Source organism: Cricetulus griseus, chromosome 4 (genome assembly GCF_003668045.3).
Source record: "Cricetulus griseus strain 17A/GY chromosome 4, alternate assembly CriGri-PICRH-1.0, whole genome shotgun sequence".
Lineage (NCBI taxonomy): Eukaryota > Metazoa > Chordata > Mammalia > Rodentia > Cricetidae > Cricetulus > Cricetulus griseus.
Window position 1 is genome coordinate 118149847 of NC_048597.1, and position 18507 is coordinate 118168353.

The 18507-nt window shown below is 38.4% G+C and overlaps 1 pseudogene; it reads left to right on the top strand.

Annotated features, from left to right (window-relative positions):
• The first annotated feature begins 15353 nt into the window (after positions 1–15353).
• LOC100767805 lies at positions 15354–16987 on the top strand (annotated as a pseudogene).
• Positions 16988–18507: the final 1520 nt, after the last annotated feature.

Here is an 18507-nt window from a genome sequence, read left to right on the forward strand (position 1 = left end):
AATGCACCATTGTGTTAATTATTAGATTACTGAGACTACTTAAGGTGTTCATGGTACTCACTATTAATCTTTCAGTAAGTAGAAAATACACTGCTCAGTTTTAAGATTTCATTTAAATATTTCAAGGCATATGGTCTGTTAACTTTCATTAAAGACTGCAACCTAAAGCCACACTGAACCTCTTAAAAGAGAAAGTAGGTGGTACCCTGAAATGAATTGGTACAGGAGACCACTTTCTGAATATAACACTAGTAGCACAGACATTGAGATTGACAATTAATAAATGGGACCTCCTGAAACTGAAGCTTCTCTAAGGCAAAGACCATGTTCAACAAGACAAAATGACAGTGTAAAAATGGGGAAATGTCTTTGCCAATGCCACATCTGAAACCTGGCTGATCTCCAGAATGTACAAAGAACCCAAGAAACTAGATATCAAAAGACCAAATCCAGTTTTCAAATGGGGTATAGATCTAAACAGAGAATTCTCAACAGAGAAATCTCAAATGGCCAAAAGACACTTAAGGGATTGCCAACATCCTTAAGCATCAGGGGAATGCAAATCAAAACAACTCTGAGATACCATCTTATATCTGTCAGAATAGCTAAGATCAAAACATGGATGACAGCTTATGTTGGACAGGATGTGAAGTAAGGGGAACACTACTCTGTGGGAACCTTTATCATTTATTGCAGAAGTAGCAATTAATGTTCTACATATCGACCCTTCAGAATTAGCTTCTAATATAGAAAACTTGCAAATTCTGCAAGAAATATAGACTACAGAATATTTGTTAGTATGAATTTGGCTGTATAGAGAATATATACTGGGTACTTTGTATTCTCAAATAGGCCCCAGAGAAAGGAATTACTTCTCACTGGGGTGTCAGTCTTAAGAGTGGCCCACTGCTTACTGAGGCTGGAAACAGTACCCTCTGGATCTCATAGTACATAGCCTTAGTTTTTCCCTTTGATCTAGTGCAGAGAAGTCCCTTTAATCAGTTAGCAGCACATTTTACAAGTCATGTCTCCTCTCTGAGACATGAGGTGCCCTGCTTTTGTCAAGATTTTATCTGCCTCCCTGGCTCTGAGAGATATGCATGCCCTATAGTCAGAGAGTTGTTAAATGTGTCTCTGGATATATATATATATATATATATATATATATATATATATATATATATGTGTGTGTGTGTGTGTGTGTGTGTGTGTGTGTGTGTGTGTGTGTGTGTGTGTGTGTGTGTGTGTGTGTATGTGTGGGTGTACGAAGCCTTGTGGGATCTATGAGAAATTTTAGTTTTAAGGAGAGAATATTAAGGAGGAGGATTGGAGAACTTTTGAAACAGAACTTTAAGAGAATACTTATAGAGATAAAATTATTAGTGAGAACTTTAAAGGAGAAATCTTTTGAGAGAGAGAACTTTTGGGAAGAACATTTTTTGAAGAATAAAGAGCCATGAGAAAATTTATATGTGTATGAACTGATTCATTGGTCCTAAAACCTTGTTAGTCAGACCCAACTTGCTATTAGCCTCCTGCCTGAAGTCTCAATATTTCAGCGCTGGAAATACAGGGAATCAGAAAGGTAATTTTGGGAACTGTCCTAGTAGAGACTGTTTCCTTGGGAGACATGTACTGGAGGTCTAATCCATCAGCTACAGCAGTATCTCACCAAGAAGGTTACTGCAGAACCAGAAGACCCAGAGCTTCTTGTTGGTAAGAAAAAAAAAATCTCTAGCCATCTCCCACAGAGGGCACCCCAAAAAGTCCCTTCTGAAAGTGTCCCAGAGATTCCTAATTGGCTGCTTCTCAGAGACTCCTCACTGTTAGAATGCTACATGTTGGAAGGTCTTAAATGCTTTGTTAAGGATGAATATCTGTCTCTCCACAACCTTCTTTAACTATTCTCTTTATAAAAATTTCCCTCTTACTAGGGGTCAAACAAAATCTACAATGCAGCAATTAATTGTTCAGAGACAGTAGCGATAAATCAGTCACTACTGTCTTCTCTCTTACAGGGACAGAGGTGCTATTTAACTTGGTGTCTAAACAAGAAACAATAATGCATTACAATCCTAACTGGCATTCCTTGTTACATCTAACTAATCATTGAACAAGACCATCTGAAAATGTAAACAAACATCAATGATGTTTGCCTGGCTCTTTCAGGTCAGATCCTTGCCTGTTCTGAACAGCTTTCTTTGGTCATGGTGCTAAAGAGTTAAATTCTGCTTTATACTTTTCAAACTGCCTTTCAGCTCAGAGCCATGGTGCTCCTGCTGCTCCTCATTTAAATAAGAGAGCAAATTTTGCTAACAGGCTGACAGCATTAGGCTGCACTTAAACATACTATTCCAGCTACTTTAACACTCAAATGATTCTTACAGCTTTTCTTCGTATTGCTACCCTATAAATCTGCCTTTCTCTCTAAATGGATGAGCATACCTGGATCCTCTTTTTTTCATAAAAAAAAAAATGTGAACACTTACAGGAACTTCTGGTTAGCCCACCTGAAACCAAATCACTGAGACAGGACTCTCTCTCCAGGGTTTGTAAATATTCTATAGGTTTCTTAGTTCACTTGGAGCTGTCTAAATGGATCACAGAAACACGGTTCTTTAAAGTTCAGTGTCTTTGTATCTCTCTTCACTGAGTCTAATTGTCTGCACTCTACCATGGTGCTGTCTGTTTCCCCCCACACAACTAGCTTGGTGTGATCTTGGCAGCCTGACGCTTTTATATTTCCCCTGCCCTTTGTTGTGGGTGGCTAGCCAGCCAAACTAAAAAGGAATGCTGCTGCTGCTTGCCTTTTAAATTTAAATGCTACAGTTTTCACTTACTTCTAAAAATCTCTTACCCACTCAGGATCTATTTTTTCAGCTGTTTATTTTGTCTTCTTATTAAATATCTGAGTTTATATGTCCTCTCTGTTATCCTGTTATCTCCATAACAATTTAAAATGAACTTTTCCTCCTTTACCCATAAAGCAGCCGTTTTGTTGTTTGTAATCACCTGAATTGTCCATTGATACATTATAAAGGATTCGTAATTATAAATCTCCTTATATATTGTATTTTTGATTAAGAGTCTCCTGATTTCTGGTAAGAGTCTCCTTTTATATATTGTATTCCTGGCTAAGAGCATTTGTTTCTGTATTAAAATGACTTCATTATTATTTTTAGGCTAAATTTAACAGAGATAAAACATAAAATACAAAGTTTATAAGACAACTAACTTATAAACTGATGGGGGATGTCCCTCTGTATGCTGTGAATGCATGTTTCTTTTACTGGTTGATAAATAAATCAATTTCAGCCAATGTACAGGCAGGATTTAGCCAGGTGGGAAATCCAAATAGGGATAGAGAAAGGTAGTAAAAGGAGTCAAGGAGAAGCAATGTAGCTGTCCAGGAAGCAAGAGGAGAGAGCATCACCAGTAAGCCAAGACCACTTAGAGATAAACAGATTAATAGAAATGGGTTAATAAGAGATAGCTAGCCAATAAGAAGGCTGAGCCATCAGCTAGTTAATAATTAATATTTGCCTCTGTGTGTTTATTTGGGACTGGGAAGGACAGAAACTTCCCTCTACACATGGCACCCAAAGATTTGTCAAGCATTTCCATGTAAAACCTGACAAAAGCTTAAAAGGGGATTCTGAACACACACACACACACACACACACACACACACACACACACACACACACACACAGATTCAAGCACAACTTCTTGGTAGCAGCATTTTCTTTGTGGTGGGGCTCTATTTGCTACAGGCAAGCAAAGGCACAGCTCCTTATAGAGAAATTTCCTGATTCATCATTAGCTGCAAAACCAACATGGCTCTTTTAAAGAGGCTCTATTACCAAACAACCTAAATAGTGTTTATGAGCAGGCAGTGGCATGCTTCTTGATGGTGACATGGACATAGAAACTCCACAGAGTTATGGAAATAAACATGGATCCCAGAATGAAGCTAGACTCTCAGGAAGCCAGGGAATTGGGTGGAGCCAGTCACTGCTTTACTCCTAGCCATGCTGTTTAGCAGATGAAAGAATCGTGTGGTCAGAAAAAGATAGAGATACACAGTAAAGAGTAATTTAGATGAAGGAAAACCGCTAAAGTGTTTAAAATATATATAGGCTTGGGAGAGAAAAGAAAATGTATATGGAACTCTGTTAAAAACAAATAGAGTAGCTGGGTGTGGTATACATGACTTTAATTGCAGCACTCAGGAAGAAGAGGCAGGTGGATCTCTGGGAATTCAAGGCCACCCTGGTCTTCAGAGTGAGTTCCAGGATAGCCAAAGTTACACAGAGAAACCCTGTCTCAGAAAAAAAAAAATCAAAAATAAAAAGTAAGTAAAGATGGAAAATACACAGAGTCTCTATACTGTATGTTACTGTGTTGTCTTTGAATTGTTTGACTCCCGAGGAAGAAGCAACAGCTGCTGAAAGACATTTGATTATAAATGCTACTAGATTAATCCAACCTATACATTTTGAAAATGCCTTGACATCAAAATTTAAGTCTAAGGTCTTGTTACTTTGGAAAACAGGTTCTGATTTTGTTTCCACAGAAGATTAAAAGCTGTGGATTCATTTTAGAATATGATTTTATCAAGCAAGACCCCCTGAAACTGTGGCCTAGGTGATCCAAATCCAAAACAGCTGAGATGAGGCAGCCTCACAGAGTGCTACAGCCAGGATTTTGCCATGGTTCTGAGTTTTCTCAGAATTCCCATGGGATTGACAGTGCCTCCAAAGAGCAGAAAACAATTTGGAGAGAAACATGCCCAAATTCCCAAATATTGCTTACAAAAGGTTGTGTTCATTTCAATGGGTTTGGTTATAAATGATTAATGAGCATAGTCAATCTCTAAAGAAAAAAGGGAATATGATGTAGAAATGAATACTTGGCATTGGAATGGATTGTGGTTTATTGATACAAATTTAAAGTCAATTTTGTTATATGTATATTTCTACTCTTATTTAGGTATTGTGTTCATACAGCTCATTAAAAATGTAATGTATAATTAAATACAGAATATAGATAGTCAAAACTTATGTTAGTAACATAAAATATCTTGGGGTAAATCTAACTAAACAAGAGAAAGACCTATATGGTAAGAACTTCAGGTCTTTAAAGGAAGAAATTAAAGAAGACATCAGAAAATGGAAAGATCTCCCATGCTCTTGGATAGGTAGGATCAACATAGTAAAAATGTCAATCCTACCAAAGTAGTTGACATATCAATGCGATCCTCAGCAAGATCCCAGCACAATTCTTCACAGAACTTGAAAGGGCAATACTCAAATTCTTTTGGAAAAACCAAAAAACGAAGGGTAGCCAAAGCAATCCTGTACAATAAAGGTTCATGTGGGGGTATCACCATTCCTGACTTCAAACTCTACTATGGAGCTATGGTAATGAAAACAGCTTGGTATTGGCATAAAAAACAACAGGTAGACCAATGGAATCAAAGAACCTGATATCAACCCACATACCAATGAATACCTAATTTTTGACAAATAAGCTAAAAATATAAAATGGAAAAAGAAAATATATTCAATAAATAGTGCTGGTATAACTAGTTGTCAACATGTAGAAGAATTCAAATAGATCCATATCTATCGCCGTGCACAAGATTCAAGACCAAGTGGATCAAAGACCTCAATATAAAGCCGTCCACACTGAAACTCATAAAAGAGAAAGTGGGAAATACATTTGAAACCATAGGCACAGAAGACCACTTCCTAAATAGAGCACCAATAGCACAGACACTGAGAACAACAATAAATGGGATATCCTGAAACTAAGAAGCTTCTGTAAAGCAAAGAACACCATCAACAAGACAAAATGGCTCTCTATAAAATGGGAAAAGATCTTCACCAACCCCACATCTGACAGAGGGCTGATCTCCAAAATATACAAAGAACTCAAGAAACTGAACATCAATCTACCAAATAATTCAATGAAAAAAATGGGGGTACAGATCTAAGTAGAGAATTTTCAACAGAATAATCTCAAATGGCAGAAAGACGCTTAAGTAAATGCTCTCAACATCCTTAGTCATTGGGGAAATGCAAATCAAAATAACTCTGAGATTCCATCTTACACCAATCAGAATGGCTAACATCAAAAACACCAATGACAGCTTATGCTGGAGAGGATGTTGAGAAAGGGGAACACTCCTCCATTGCTGGTGGAAGTGCAAACTTGTACGGCCACTGTGGAAATCATTATGGCAATTTCTCAGAAAATTAGGGATCAACCTACCTCAAGACCCTGCAATTCCACTTTTGGGCATACATCCAAAGGCGGCACCTTCACACCGCAAGGACATTTGCTCAACTATGTTCATAACAACATTATTTGTAATAGCCAGATCTTAGAAACAGCCTAGTTGCCCCTCAACTGAAGAATGGATAAAGAAAATGTGGTATATTTGCACAATGGTAAGAAACAATGACATCCTAAAATTGGCAGGCAAATGGATAGAACTCTAGTCCAGACTGAGGTAATCCAAAACCAGAAAGACAAATATAGTATGTACTCACTCATAAGTGGATACCAGACATAAAACAAAAGATACCCAGTTTACAATCCACAACCCCAGAAAAGCTTGAACCCTCTTCCAGAAATAGATGTAGCAGATGCAGAGATAAACAACTAACCAATGGGCCAAGCTCCTGGAGTACAATTGAAGTGAGAGAGGATGGTAATATGAACAAAGGAATCAAGCTCATGATGGGGAATTCCACAGAAATAGCTGACCCAAGCTAGTGAGAGATCACTGACTCAGATCTGACAAATGGGGAACCAGGATAAAACTGAACTAGATTCCCTTAATATAGGTGACAATTATGTGACTGGGACAATATATGAGGCCACTGGGAGTGGGTCCAAGATGCAACATGAATGACTTAGTGGAACCCATTCTATATGGAGAGACCTTGCCCAGTGTAGACACAGGGGTGTGGGGGAGGAGAGGTTCCTTGTTCCTGCCTCAACTTGATGATGAGAGAGACTTAGCTGACTTCTTAGGGGAAGTCTTACCCTCTTCTTGGAGCAGATGTGGGGAGGCTGGGAGTGGGGGCAGTGAGAGGAGAGGAGGGAGGGGGAGCTGGGTTTGGAATGTAAAAAAATTAATAAAAAAAGAAAAAAACTTTGTTAAGTTTTCTAGATATACAAAGATATATTTCAAATGGATAGGTATTCTTCAAAACCTTTCAAAGACCTATAGAATATGGCATTTGAAATGTTTTATTAGGGTTTTCATGACTATGAGACACAATTGCTCCTGATAACACCAATTAAGTCAGAGAGGAAGATGGGAATCAAAGAAACTTATTATGGAGTTTGCCTTCAATATGGCCTGGATATCCATTTGGGCAAAAATACTGTACTTGCCTGGACTGCTTGACAGCATGCTGTCCATTCTGGACAAGCATGTTACAAAGAAAAGTAATTGAAAAACTTTGCCAAGAGACATGATGGTCCTTCGAGGTTCCTGCTTCATCAAAATGTCTGCCAGACATTCTTGGAATATAGGATGAAGAGGGATGCCACAATGTTAAAGAAGAACTTTAGGTGACTGTCCAGGTATCGAGATGATTGTCAATTCTAGAGTTTATATATTATTTTCTGGGGTCATTGATGGAGTTGAGGACAGACAGTTATGGTTATGGTGTTTATTAGTTATGATAAAAGACAAATTACATATAAAACTTTAGACTAAAAAAGATAAGATAGAATATTTTCTTTAAATTTTGACAAATGTAAATGGAATAAATATTGTAACTATAATTCTTACTTGATAACTGTTTTGTTATGTATAATTTTACTATGTTAAAGATAAAACCTTCCCTTTTATTTACACAAAAAAGAGGAGATTGATGGGGGTGTCTTTCTGTATGCTGTGAATATGTTTCTATTATTTGTGGTTTTGGCCAATGGATAGGCAAGATTCACCCAGGCAGGAATTCCAAATAGAGATAGAGAAAGGTAGTGGGTGGAGTAAAGAAAGCTCAAAGAAGCAAGAGATTTGGGCATTAACATTAAGCCAGGACCACTTAGAGAACCACAGATTAATAGAAATGTGTTAATACTCTAGCTAGAACTTCAAGGAAAATATTGAAGATGTATGGAGAGAGTGGACAGCCTCGTCTTGTCCCCCATTTTGGAGGAATTGCATTGAGTTTCTCTCCATTTAATTTGATGTTGGCTGTCAGCTTGCAGTATATTGCTTTTATTATGGTAAAGTATGTTCCTGTTACCCCTGATCTCTTCAAGACCTTTATCATGAAGGGGTATTAGATTTTGTCAAAGGATTTTTCAGAATCTAGTGAGATTATCATGTGTTTTTTTTCTCAGTCAGTTTATATGGTGGATTACATTGATGGATTTTCATATGTTGAACCACACTTGCATCCCTGGGATGAAGACTACTTGATCATGGTGGATGATTTCTCTAATGTGTTCTTGGATTCTATTTGCCAGTATTTTTAAAAATTTTTTTATTTGATTTGCCAGTATTTTATTGAGTCTTTTTGCATCAGTGTTCTGAGGGATATTGGTCTGTAGTTCTCTTTCTTCGTTGTGTCTTTGTGTGGCTTGGGTATCAAAGTTATTGAAGCCTTGTAAAAAGAGTTTGGCAATGACCCTTCTGTTTCTAGAATGTGGAATACTTTGAGGAGAATTGGTACTAGCAGTTATGTGAATTTCTGGTAGAATTCTGCACTGAAACCCTCTGGCCCTGGACTTTTTTTAGTTGGGAGACTTTTGATGACTGCTTCTATTTCATTAGGGGTTATAAGTCTATTCGATTTGCTTATCTCTTCTTGATTTAATTTTGGAAGTGAAATATGTTTTCAAAGTATGACCTGATGATTCTCTGGATTTCCTCTGTGTCTGTTGTTATGTCCCCCCTTTACATTCCTGATTTTATTAATTTTCATGTTCACTTTCTGCAGCTTGGTAAGTTTGGATAAAGGTTTGTCTATCATGTTGATTTTCTCAAAGAACCAACTCTTCATTATATTGATTCTTTGTATTCTCCTAGTTTCCACTTTATTGATTTCAGCCCTCAATATGATTATTTCCTGGCTTCTTCTCTTCCAGGTTGTAGTGGCTTCTTTGTGTTCTAGAACTTTCAATTATGCTTTTAATTCTCTAGTGTGATTATTCTCCTGTTTTTTCATTTGGGCACTTAGTGCTATGAACTTAACTCTTAGCACTGCTAGCAATATGACAACAAAAGGAGATCAAGGGGATAAAAAATCAGAAAGGAAGAAGTCAAACTTTCACTACTTTTATATGATATGATAGTCTACATAAGTGACCCAAAAAATTCTACCAGGTAAATCCTATAGTTGATAAACACCTTCAGCAAAGTTGCAGGATATAATATTAACCCCAAAATTCTGTGGCCCTATTATATACAGATATTCATGGAGAAAGAAATCAGAGAAACATCACCCTTTACAATTGCCACAAATAACATAAAATACCTTGGGGTAATGCTAACCAAAAACTGACAGAACTGTACTGTAAGACTTTTGAGTCTCTAAAGAAAGAAATTAAAGAAGATACCAGAAAATGGAAGGATCTCCCATGTTTTTGGATAGATAAGATCAACATAGTAAAAATGGCAATCTTGCCAAAAGCAATCTACAGATTCAATGCAACCCCAATCAAAATCCCAGCACAATTCTTCACAGACCTTGAAAGAACAATTATCAACTTTATATGGAGAAACAAAAGACCCAGGATAGCCAAAACAACCCTGTACGATAGAGGAACTTCTGGAGGCATCACCATCCCTGACTTCAAGCTCTATTACAGAGCTATGGTCCTGAAAACATTTTGGTATTGGCACAAAAATAGACAGGTAGACCAATGGAATAGAGTTGAAAACCCAACACACCTACAAACACCTGATTTTTGATAAAAAAAAAACTAATGCTATACAATGGAAAACAGAAAGCATCTTCAACAAATGGTGCTGGCATAACTGGATGCTCGCATGTAGAAGACTGTCCATGTCTATTGCCATGCACAAAACTTGAGTCCAAATGGATCAAAGACCTCAACATAAATCCAGCCACACTGAACCTATTAGAAGACATAGTAGCAAATACACTTGAATTAATTGGTACAGGAGATCGATTCCTGAACATTACACCAGTATCACAGACATTGAGATCAACAATTAGTAAAGGGGACCTCCTGAAACTGAGAACCTTCTGTAAGGCTAAGGACACAGTTAGTAAGAAAAAACGGGAGCCCACAGACTGAGAAAAGATATTCACCAACCCCACATCTGACAGAGGCCTGATCTCCAAAATTTAAAAAGAACTCAAGAAGCTATTCTCCAAAACACCAAACAATCCAATTAAAAAGTGGGGTACAGCATTAAATAGACAATTCTCAATAAAGGATTCTAAATGGGCTGAAAGACACAATAAAACATCTCAACATCCTTAGCCATCAGGGAAATGCAAATCAAAACATCCCTGAGATACCATCTTACTCCAGTCAGAATGGCCAAAATCAAAAACCAATGAGTTTCTGCTGGAGAGGATGTGGAGAAAGGGGAACACTCCTCTAATATTGGTGGGAGTGCCAACTTGTACAGCCACTCTGGAAATCTTTATGGTGATTCCTCCAGAAAATGGGAATCAGTCTACCACAAGATCCAGCAATTCCACTCTTAGGCATATACCCAAAAGAAGCACATTCCTAAAACAAGGACATCTGTTCAACTATATTCATAGAAGCATTATTTGTAATAGCCAGAACCTGGAAACAACCTCAACTGATGCCCCTCAACTGAAGAATGGATAGAGAAAATGTGGTACATTTACACAATGGAGTACTTCTCAGCAGAAAAAAAAACAAAAAAAAACAATGGAATCTTGAAATTTGCAGGAAAATGGATGGAACATAGTAAAAATGGCAGTCTTGCCAAAAGTAATCTACAGAGTCAAGGCAATCCCCATCAAAATCCCAACAGAGTTCTTCACAGACCTTGAAAGAACAATACTCAACTTTATAAGGAAAAACAAAAGACTCAGGATAGAAAAAAACAACTCTGTACAATAAAGGATCTTCTGGTGGCATCACCATCCTGACTTCAAGCTCTATTATAGAGCCATAGTTCTGAAAACAGCTTGGTATTGGCACAAAAATAGACGGATAGACCAATGGAATCTAATTGAAAACCTTGATATTAATCCACACTCCTATGAACACTTTATTTTTGACAAAGATGCTAAATTTATACAATGGAAGAAAGCATCTTCAACAAATGGTGTTGGCACAACTGGATTCGGACATGCAGATTGCAGATAGATCCATACCTGTCACCATGCACAAATCTTAAGTGCAAATGGATCAAAGATCTCACCATAAATCCAGCCACATGGAAACTTCTAGAAGAGAAAGTGGGAGATACCCTTGAACGAATAGGCACAGGAGACTGCTTCCTGAACCAGTAGCACAGACATTGAGATCTTCAATTAATAAATGGGACCTCCTGAAACTGAGAAGCTTCTGTAAGGCAAAGGACATAGTCAGTAAGACAAAACGATAGCCCACAGAATGGGAAAAGATCTTCACCAAACCCACATCTGACAGAGGGCTGATTTCCAAAATATACAATGAACTCAAGAAGCTAGCCACCAAAACACCAAACAATGAAATTAAAAAATGAGGTGCAAAACTAAATAGAGAATTATCAACAGAGGAATGTGAAATGGATCAAAGACTCTTAAGGATGTGCTCAAAATCCTTGGCCATCAGAGAAATGCAACTCAAAACAACTCTGAGATACCACCTCTCACCTGTCAGAATGGCTAAAATCAAAAATACCTATGACAATCTATGCTGGAGAGGATGTGGAGAAAAAGGAACACTTCTTAATTGCTGGTGGGAGTGCAAACTTTTAAGACCACTCTCGAAATCTGCATGGTGATTGCTCAGAAAAATGGGAATCAGTCTTCCTCAAGATCCAGCCATTCCTCTCTTGGGTATATACCCAAAAAGTGCATATTCATACAACAAGGACATATGTTCAACCATCTTCATAGCAGCATTGTTTGTAATAGCCAGAACCTGGAAGCAACCTAGATGCCCCTCAACTGAAGAATGGATAGAGAAAATGTGGTACATTTATACAATGGAGTACTACTCAGCAGAAAAAAGCAATGGAATCTTGAAATTCGCAGGCAAATGGATGGAACTAGAAGAAACCATCCTGAGTGAGGTAACCCAGTCACAAAAAGACAAACATGGTATATATTCACTCATATATGAATTTTAGACATAGAGCAAAGGATTACCAGCCTACAATCCTCTTCACCAAAAAATTCAGGAAACATGAAGTACTCTAGGGGATAAATGCATGGACTTTAGGAATGGGAAGGGGCAGGAACTCCTGAGCTAATTGTGAGAATGAGGGTATGGGAGGGGGAGCTGCCAGAATGAGAGGAGGAGAAGAGGAGAGGAGAGGAGGAAATGGAAGAGCAAAAATATTGAGATGGGGGAAGAAGAGGGGAGAACAGAATGAGAGATACCATATTAGAGGGAGCCATTATAGGTCCTAGGAGAAATCTGGCACTAGGGAGACTTCCAGAGACCTACAAGGATGACATGAACTGACAATCCGGGCAATGGTGGAGCGGATAAGCCAAACACCCTTCCCCTAAAATGAGACTGATGACTACTTTTTATGCCATCCTAGAGCCCTCATCCAGTGGTTGATGGAAGCAGAGGCAGACATTCACAGATATACCCTGAACTGAACTCTGAAATTTAGTTGCAGAGAGGGAGGAATGAAGATTGAAGGGGTTGGTACCAGGTTGGAGAAACCCACAGAAACAGATGGACTGAACAAGGGAGAATACATCGACCCCAGATGCTGACTGGGAGGCCAGTACAGGACTGATCCAGATCCCTGAACATGGATGTCAATAAGGAGGCCTCTGCACTCTAGGGAGCCCCTGGTAGTGGATTAGTATTTTTCCCTGGTGCAAGAAGGGACTTTGAGAGCCCATTCCCCCTGAAGAGATGCACTCTTGCCCTGGACACATGGGGAAGGGCCTAGGCCCAGCCCAGGATGATGTGGTGGACTTTGCAGAGCCCCGGTTGAGTGCCCTACCCTGCCTGGGGAGTGGAGGGTGGATGGGGTGGGGTTAGGTCGGGGTGGGGTTGAGGGATGAGGGTGAGGGTAGGGAGAGGGAGAAGGGATTGTTATGTGAAACAAGCTTGGTCCTAATTTGATCTAATAAAAAAATAAATAAATAAAAGAAAAAAACACAAAAAATATATGATACAATATATAATAATTAATTTAGATAAAAATACACTGTTCAAATTAAATTTACCTTAACTATAACCTACAGAACTTACTAATTAAAAATTTACTTAATATATGTTAGTTAGTAAATATATATTAACATATATATTCAAAGATATTCAAGTAATCCTTGAATATATGCTCTTATATATTTGAAACTATATTTATAAATGTTATTATAGATGTAAATAATTCTTTACTTAGCTCCTTGCCATTTAAAATGTTTAAATGTATCATGATAAGCACAACTATACCTTTTTGTAGTTTCTGCTTATTCTCTATTTTAACTTTGGAGTCAATTGCCTTTTTTTAATCTGTTAAAAAGTCAGGTCAATTCTCCAAGTTACTCCTTTCCAAAAGTGATCACGAAACCTAAATTTAACATCAATAATCATTTCCTCCTATATACTTTGGCTATATACACTTTTTAGGCACAAGCTTAGTATTTTATGTTCCCGTTCTCCATTTTTAAAATGGAAAACATACAAATTCTGATTTTAATAGAGATCTCTTTTTATTTTATATACATACAGCCTTCTAAACAGAAAAGGGGATATTATTGCTTTTAACAAAAATTATTTTTTAGGTTTCTAAACTCCTTTTATGACTCAAAAAATGAGTCATCTTGCCCTTTCAACATGTATTTCAATACAGACTACAAATAATAATAAACTGATATATCTAACATCTTTGCCTCTAAAGAATGGTTCTTTTGAACTTCAGGAGATCAATTTGCATCCTCTAGCATCACCACAGGTGAAAATAAACTCAGGTAAGTATTACTTGTCTAGAGTTTGTTTTCCCACTTGCATATTTTTTGGGAGTGGGTTTGAACTTTCCCACTCCCCCTGGCATCTCTTCTGCCAAACCATACACTTAAAAATTTCTAGTGTTCACCTAAGAGAAAAAAGCTTCCTCTTTAAATTCCTTATCTTCATGTTCTGCAATTAATATATATTTATTTCACTAGATTTATAATCATTTAAAGTGTTACAGATTATTTTTTCTGTGATCATGGTTTTGCTTCAGCCCTTTGCCCTGCCCTCCAGCTCTCATTCCAGGTGGCCTTATTACATTCTCCAGACACAGACTGCTCCAAAGCTGCCTGCATGCCTCACAAAGCCCCAAACAACCTGCTTTTCCTAGGTTTCCAGTGTGTTCCAGCCTTTAAGACCTCCAACTTTGCCCCATATAAGCAGGAAGCAACCATGAGCAACTTATACACCCTATGTCACTGACTCCTTTCTTTTGCTACATTGAACTCTACAGCCCAGGGGCTGAACTGCTTTTTGAAACATTTTATATTATAATGATTCTGATCATGATCCTGTAATGTATGTATATTTTGAGACAGTTGGTATTGCCCTCTCATAGCTAAAATGGTTTATTATTGCTTTGATTACAAGTTTAACTTATTTGGCAAGTTTAACTCCAATCTTGGTCCTACAGATACTATTAATTCAGGTAAACTCTTTATCCAACAATGCTTCATTAGTATACAGATAAATCAATTTAATACAATTAACCAAAGACTAATAGATAAAACTAGAGTCCTAAGCTAACATGTTTCTTTTGTTAACTCAAAAGTACAACTTTTAGACATGCTTAACAACATTGTGCCACATTGATTTTAGGTGGATACATGTCACTCCTTTATCTTACAATGGTTTAGAAATGTCATTGGATCAAATAAAGACTTAACTAAGAAGTGTTTAAAATAGTTCCCAGCTAGGCATAAACACGGGTACTTTACATTCTCAGATCAAATTGGCCATTCCAGGCTCCAGCTTTTCTCAACAGAGGATGTAGCTAATTTATTTGAGTTGTTAATTCAGGTAAAAACTTCATTATCAACTTGGAAATTGTAGGAGCACTAATCTTTTTATTTTTTGTTCCAGTCCTCAAACATGTAGGATCTTCTCTGCCCATTGCACAGAGAGAAATTCATATATTGCATTTATTAAAGGAAATATGGTGGGCTAGTGGAGGAGAAAGAATGGCTGGCCAGGCTCTCAGTAGCACTCTGTGACTTCCACCCGGCATCTTTCTGTGTTTCCTATTCTGTCCTCCTTTGAATGGGCATCATGTGACCATGGTGCCAGGTGTGCTCCACTGTAGCCTACAGAACTTCCAGTTTACTGTGAATCTCAGCATAGAGGCAGAGAGTCCTGTGTTTACAGCTTGGGATAGCCAAGGGCTGCCACAAAGGCTAAAGAATGACTCTGACTGTGGTAAATGGGTGATGGACAGTCCTGATGGCTCTCTGGAGTTGGAAGCTACCTATAATGGCTGCTATATCACTATGAGCGGCTCCCACTATGTCAATGATGTTGGAGTGCAAGAGGTGGATGTATCTGGACTTATGGCAGCAGTAAGGAAGAGACTGCTTAAATGCCCTTTGGATCCTCAAGCTCCAGACACCCTGAGTACTGAAGTGTGTAATCCCTTGCCAGTAAAAGAAAGGCTTTCCTGTGCTCCCTTGCGGGTCTCTCGAGGTGTCTGTGAGGAGCTGGGTTGCTACTATAGCTCTGAAGAGGAAGAGGTAGGCTCCTGTTACTATGGAAACACAGTAACTTCGCAGTGCACCAGAGAGGGCCTCTTCATTGCTATGTCCAGGAATGTGACCTCACCACTGAATGCACTTGAATTCACTACACTTGCTCATCAGGAGTGACAGTGGATGTAATCCTGTGATGGCAACACCCACCTTTGCCGTGTTCCAATTTCAATTTACTTCCTGTGGTATCGAAAGTTCATTAGAGAGTAGGTAGTGTATGAAAATGAACTATTGGCCACTCAGGATGTGAGAACTTGGGGCAGTGGATCTATTACAGCATCTTTAGGCTCCGAGTCAGCAGTAGCTACTCTGTTCTCAGCAACACATCCCCAATTAACATGCAAGTGCTGACTCTCCCACCACCCATTCCTAAGACCCAGCCTGAGGCCCTCTCTCTGAAGCTTCAGATTACCAAGGACAAAACCTATGGCTCTTACTATGGTACTGAAGACTACCCACTGATGAAATTTCTCCAGGATCCTATTTATGTTAAGGTCTCCACCTTTCATAGAACAGACCCCTATCTGGGGCAACTTCTGGAGTAGTGCTGGGACAGACCTGACCCAAACCCTTTTCATCAAACACAATGGCCAATCCAGGTGGTGGGATGCCTATATGCTGGAGACAACTATCAGACCAGAAGTATCACTGTCCAGAAAGCATCAAGACCCTTTCCTTCTCATCACCAATGCTTCAGCATCTCCACTTTCAGCTTCACAAATGCTGTAAGGGAGGAGCAGGCTTTTGGTAGACAGGTATACCTGCCCTGTAGTGCATTTGTCTGCCAGTCGGCTGGGACACCATCCTGCATGGCAGATGTCCTGCTTCCAGGACAAGAAGAAAGTCTGAGCTTTATTTTAAAAACAACACTGCTAGCATATCTAGCAAGGACCCTGTGATCCTCCTCCAAGCCACCAAGGACCCTGCAGTCATGATTCATAGATAATCAAGCACCCCCATGGTTCCCCTGCTCTATAGGACTTTCAGTGATTACGATCATCATTGGAGTCTTGTTAGTAAGTCTACTTGGCCCTCAGAAAACTGAGATGAATTACCCAGACAGCATGTCTTAATGAAACTGACTCCATTACCAGCAAAAAAAGGAAATATGGAAAATTGCTATAGGACACAGGCATAATACAATGAGATCTCAGTTGACAAAATCATTAGGCTGACCCAGTGAGATCATAATGCAATATGTTGGAGGAAAAATTATTTGCAAGGCCTTGGGGATACCTGCCTTTTGAAGTAGTCACTGCTATCACTGTAGAACCTTTTGGAGGCCAATGCACCCTCCATTTTCCATAGCAGGATGCATCCCAAATAACCCCAGCAGTACATTAATTAATTATTATACTTTAAGTCATTTTCTATTCCACAGTCTATGCTGCCCAAAGAGAGAAATCTACATACATTTTTTAAATAAACTGAAAAAGTATGAGATGCTGAAATCTACATACATTTTTAAAATAAACTGAAAAAGTATGAGATGCTGGAATCCTTTATCATTGATTACAGTGGTAGCAATTAATTTTCTAGGCATCAACCCTCCAGAATTAACGTCTAATGGAGAAAACTTGCCTTGAAAATTCTGCAAGAAATACAGACTCCAGAATATTTATTACTACAAATTTGGCTGTATATAGAATATATACTGGGTACTTCATATTCTCAAATAGGCTCTAGAGAAAGGAATTCCTTCTCACCAGGGTGTCAGTGGTAAGAGATCCCCTCTACTTACTGAGGCTGGAGGCAGCAGCCTCTGAATCTCATACTAAATCACCGTAGTTTTTCCTTTAGATACAGTGCTGAGAAAGTCCCCTTTAATCAGTTAGCAGCATGTTTTACAAGTCTCTTGAGGCTTGAGTTTGCCAGGACATTTTAGGAGTCATATCTCCTCTCTGAGACATGAGGTGCCCTGGTTTTGTCAACATTTTATCTGCCTTCCTGGCTCTGAGAGGTATGCATGCTCTATTGTCAGAGAGTTATTAAATCTCCTCTCTCTCTCTCTCTCTCTCTCTCTCTCTCTCTCTTTCTCTCTTTCTCTCTCTCTCTGGAAGCCTTGTGGGATCCATGAAAATTTTCGAAGGAGCTTTTAGAAAATTTTAGAACTTTAGGAGAATTTTAAAAGAGAGAATCTTTAAGGAGGAGAGCTTTCTAAGAACTTTTGAGAGAGAACTTATAGAGGAAAAATTATTAGAAAGAACTTTAAAGGAAAAATCTTACAGAGAGCCTTGAGATGATTTTTCTGATGTGTTCTTGGATTCCGTTTGTCACAATTTTAATGAGAATTTTTACATCAATATTCATGAGGTATGTTGGTTTGAAATTCTCTTTCTTAGTTGTGTCTGTGTTTGTGTATTAAGGTAATTGTAGCCTCTTAAAAAGAGTTTGGCAAGGACTCTTTTGATTCTATTGTGTGGAAAATTTTGAGGAGTAATGGTGTTAACTCTTTTTTGAATTTCTGGTAGAATAATGCACCGAAACTATCTGGCACTGGACTTTTTTTTTGAAGGGGGGGGATACTTTGATGACTGCTTCTATTTCTTTAGGGGTTATAGGTCTATTTAAATTGCTTGTCTGTTCCTCATTT